We start from the raw sequence: 5,243 nt of genomic DNA, 5'->3' as shown, positions 1-5,243 counted from the left end.
CCGTGCAGCCATGGAACGCCATCACTTTCTTGCACATGATCATCCTAACATCACCATTCCTTATAACCTAGTCTTTAGCGTTAAAACTCGTGATGTTATTCCATTGCCTGCACCTGCTTTGTTTGATTATGCTGCTAGGGGCGGATACCGGATTATGCCTGCAGACAACATCGCCTACCGGAACGCTCAGGCTGCTTCGGAGGTAGCACAGGAGGAGCCTCAGTAGTGGGATGAGTGGATGCCTGCTCCTCAGGATCCCTACTACCATCCAGGCTACTGATCGACTACCAAGCTAGGCCAAAAGCCTAAGCTTGGGGGAGTACGTATTTCTCACCGACATTACATTTATGTCTACATATCATTCCTCTTGTCGGTGTTCACACTCTTTCATTGTATCATCCATGCTTAGATTTATTTTCTTGCTTTCTTCTTGTGTGTTTGAAAAACTTTAGAAAAACCAAAAAAATTAGTTGTGGTAGTTTACTTTCTATGCATGCTTACTAGTAATATTAAAAAGAAAATCCAAAAAGATTTCCTTGTTCTTCTTTTGCTTGTTGGGAGCTTTCCCGTGTAGATAGTTTTTCTCGTTTTTCCTTTTCATTTGCTTGTTGAGTGGCTCTGAATTGCTTTTCTTTTTATTCGAGTTGTACCCTGGAGAAGACCACGATGAAAATGTTGAGTGGCTCTCATATGAATAACTGTTGAACTAATAAGAGCACATTTTACCTTGTCTTCTCCTATTGAATAAAATGTTTGCAGATTCCAGCTTAGTCCACGGCATTCTTGCACTATTATTATTTTTATATCGTTCGGTCGTGCAAGTGAAAGGCAATAATGACGACATTCGATGAACTGGCCGTGGTAGAGAGAAACTGGTATGAACTCGACTTGTTCTGTTTGTGTAAATATGTTTAACCCAGTATCCAGGCTTCAGCCTGTTATGATTAAACATGTTTGCAATGACAATTAGAGATTATAGTTTCTCATGCCATGAATAAGTAGCTGGGAGTTGATAATGATTTATCTTGGATATCAACATAGCGTTAAAATGACTATGATGTAGTATGATGATATGGTATCCTCCTCTGGACGTTCGAGTGGCTTGACTTGGCACATGTTCATGCATGTAGTTGAATCAAAACCAACATAGCTTCTATGATATTTATGTTCATGCTAGTGTCCAATGTTACTTACGCATAATGCATGGTTATGATCGTTGTTGCTCTCTAGTTGGTCGCTTCTCAATCTAAATTGCTAGCCTTCGCCTGTACTAAGTGGGAATTCTGCTTGTACATCAAAAACTTTGAACCAAAGTTATTCCAGATCAGTCCACCATACCTACCTATATGCGGTATTACCCCGCCGTCCTAAGTAAATTTGCATGGGCCACCTCTAAAAACTTCTAAAAACTATCCTTTTGTGTGCCTGGATCATTCATGGAACGACATGAGGTGGTCGGTATCTTCCATGCTAAGCGAGTTATTCTCAGGTCGAGTGTTTATTCACTCGCCATCGCATGAGAAAAGGGCGGTAATAGGGATTCCCAGTCCCGAACTAAAAAATGCAAATAATTAAACAAAACTCCCCCGGGCACTACAAAAAAAACACACATCCGTGACATTTCGACCAGGTGGGTCCCGACTGCCAGGCACTTCCTTGCGTGCGAAGATGTAGATGGTGGGTCCCAACAGTCAGGGGGAAACGTTTTTTCGTGAAATACGGTGGCCCGTCCGGTGGGTCCCTGCTGTCAGGTGGAGGAATAATTATTTTGCGCGTAATAAGGAGGCACTTCCTTGCTGCGGCCGTGGACCCAGCTGTCAGCCTCTCCACGTACAGTACTCTTCCGATGGAAGTCGTTCCTTGACCACGTTGACCACACCGCACCGAGAGCACCATAGTGGTGGACGACGGCGAGGCCTAGGAAGGGGACGACACGGAGCCGGGGAAGACACGGCAGTGGAAGCCCACGCGGAGAGGAGTCCGAGGGTTCACTGGTTTGGCTGCGGTGTGAGGCTGCCATCGCCGCAGAATAACAGGGGGTGTGGCTGAGTAGAGGCGGATGGCCTGGCCAGCGGTGGGAGTAGTAGGGGGCGGTGAGGCCTCCGCGGCATCACAGCCGGCCACGGGAGGCAGGAGCACGTGACACGACCGGCGCTGGTTTGGGCGGCTGGAGCAAGAAGACCAGAGGTTGAAGAAGCACTACGGCCGTTGGATGGACATCATACGGTCACTGGAGCTAGAATCGTTCATATTGACTAAGTTGACAAAGCCCTCCTCCCCATCAACTTAGTAGGCCCACAAATCAGCCTCCCACGCAGGGGCATTTTTTATGCGTAATAAGGAGGCACTTCCTTGCGTGTGAAGATATAGCTGGTGGGTCCGAGCTGTCAGGGGGGAACGTTTTTTTTCGTGAAATACAGAGGCCCTTCCAATGGGTCCCAGATGTCAGGTGGAGGAATCATTATTTTGCACGTAATAAGGAGGCATTTCCTTGTGTGCGGCCATGGACCCAGCTGTCAACCTCTCCACGTACAGTCCACATCCGATGGATGTCGTTCGTTGCCACGTTGACCACGCTGCGCCGAGAGCACCAGGGCGCTGGACGACAGCGAGGCCTATGAAGGGAACGACACGGAGCCGGGGAAGACACGACAGTGGCTGTCCACGTGGTGGGGAGTACGAGGGTTGACTGGTTCGGCTGCCGTCGTCGAAAAATAATAGGAGGTGTGGGTGAGTAGAGGGATAGACAGACCAGGGATGCGAGTATGGTGGGGCCGTGAGGCCTGCCCGGCAGCACAGCCGGCCACAGGAGGCAGGAGCAAGCGGTTTCGCCGGTGCTGGTTTGGGCGGCTGGACCAGGAAGATCAGAGACAGAAGAAGCACGATTGCCGTTAGATTGACATCTAACGGTCTGACGCTGGTAGAGTTGATTGTTGACTAAGTTTTTTTCTTGAGAAACCTTGTGTACGCATGAACTTAGTAGGCCCACAAGTCAGCCTCCAAATCTGTGGCAGACAACATAGAGCCCATTTGCTAAAAAAATATAATTTGCAGCCCATTTGCCAATTCTTAAGTAACTTATTACAGCCCATTTTCTTCCCAGGACCACGGTCAAAAATTTCAACCTTATTTTGCATATTTAGGTGGAGTCCGAACTGTCGTAATCCCAAAATGATAAACATTTTTAAGAACTTATTGATTTGCCAAAAAAATGTTTGTTTTTGTAAGAAAATAAGACGTGGGACAATTGAGTTGGTTTAAGGGAAAACCAGTGGTAAAAAAATCAGCGCTGGGAGGTAAAACAACAACAAAAATAAGGATGTAAATATGAAAAGGGAACTTTATGTATTTTCAATATAATGATACGTGTATATGAACTAGTAAAACTATAGGTAGAGATTAGAAAATGGATGTAGGACATGGCGTTTCAAGAGGAAAATAGAACTGGGTTGTGTGTTTGAATCAGTAAAAAAACTGCCTGCGGATGTTGTAAGACAAAATATAACTAACGCTGGCGGGCCAGAGGCCACCTGCTGGATCTTTGTGCCCCGTTGTCATTATGGTCTGGGCCTGTTAAAAACAAAACCAAGCCTGGGCAGTCTACAGCCCAGTTGAAACTTGCTCGACCTGAAAAAACAATATACCTGCTCAACAAACGAGAGAATTCTGCAAGTACAGACTGATAACTGGGATGCAACAGGTATATTGTTTTTTCATCGTGATAATAAGTGCATGCACTTGTTTCAAAAAATTTGGAGAACTCGGAACTCGAACGACACGTGCTTATGCTACCCATCAAATAAAAATCAGGTGCCTGAAAATTCGTTTCGAAAGAAATGATTCAGCTTTATATCCACGTCGACCCTCAGCATGATGGTTGGAAGCAAATGCCAAGTTCATACCGAAAGATCGTTAACAACAATACCAACTTGTGGACGACAAGGTAGTACAAGTACCAATACCAAACTAACTTATAATCTTTTTACTCCTGGCCCTAGTGTTCGTCTGGTAGAAAATCTTGCAGAGGACCAGCTCCCGCTCCTTCTCTTGCTCCAGGTCCCCGAGATGGTACTGGTGCATCACCCAATTGGTCCTCTGCTATTCGAAGTTCTTGCTGGTGTGCAGCACCAGAACCTTTTTGCTGCCCGTCTGCCGGCCGTTGACCACCACCGACAAGGTATTGCCGGTCTCGTGCCACATCGCGTGCATGCCGCACTCCGACTGTATCTTGAGACGCGTCCACGTGCCCCTTTTGAACGCCCTGGAATTGCGCTGGAAGAAATGCTTGCTTAGGCCACTCAGTGTCATACCTGCAATATTGTCGAATACAGGTTTTAGTGTACGTGGTTGGCATTTTCATAACATCTTTGGCATGTTGCAGTCACTGGTTTCACTTTTTAATAACTGTCAAATTGTAATTGCTTCACTAGGTCCGCGTCCAAAAAGGAAAATAGTTCTATAAACAAAGGAATAAGTTTGTGCAAGTAGACGGCCGATCGGTGTCTTACCTGGAAGTTTCTCAGGATGGGTGTAGCATATGCCGTGCTCGCTGTCGATGGTTGGTATGAACAAATCGATGAGAGGGTGAGATCTCGCGCTGTCAGCACTCACTTTGGCCTCAAGGTGCTCGATCAGCTCCTGATCTGTGGGATCGAACTTGATGCCAGCCGGCAGCACCGGCCAATCCTTCTTGGACCTGCATCGGTTAATTCCAGTTATATGGTACTCAATGTATGATCAATCGACTTTTTTAAGTGAATGATGAAAGATTTCGACAGATAAGTGGTACTCCAAATCTGAAGTCCACAATACCCGAACACGCCGCGGGATTCTTGTGTCACCTCACGCGCAGCGTGTTGTCACGTCAATTCAATGTGTGGACATGATGAATAATTTGATCGATGTATACTAGTACTGCTACTGTACTACTTACTAGTCATATTTAGTGTCACATTTTAACCATAGGTTTAACTAACAAGTACGCACTTGAAGCCTAACTGATATATATATATATATATAGCTTCTGCACAACATCTCCATCATCATTATCAGTACATCCTACATAGGTTAGTTAGGATGCACTTGATCCCAGAAAGGTATCTATCCTTCAAACCAGAGGAGTGGTTCAAACTAACAACAGTACATAATATCCAACAAAAGAGGGTCATGCTACAGCACCAGAATACATGGCTCGGTCTAGATATCGGTACGAATCAAGTTGTGCATATTTGCTGTTGGCATGA

This window comes from Triticum aestivum, chromosome 1D (assembly GCF_018294505.1).
Source record: "Triticum aestivum cultivar Chinese Spring chromosome 1D, IWGSC CS RefSeq v2.1, whole genome shotgun sequence".
In the NCBI taxonomy this organism is placed as follows: Eukaryota; Viridiplantae; Streptophyta; class Magnoliopsida; order Poales; family Poaceae; genus Triticum; species Triticum aestivum.
The sequence above is the reverse complement of the archived record's forward strand: the minus strand, read 5'-3'. Positions refer to the sequence as shown.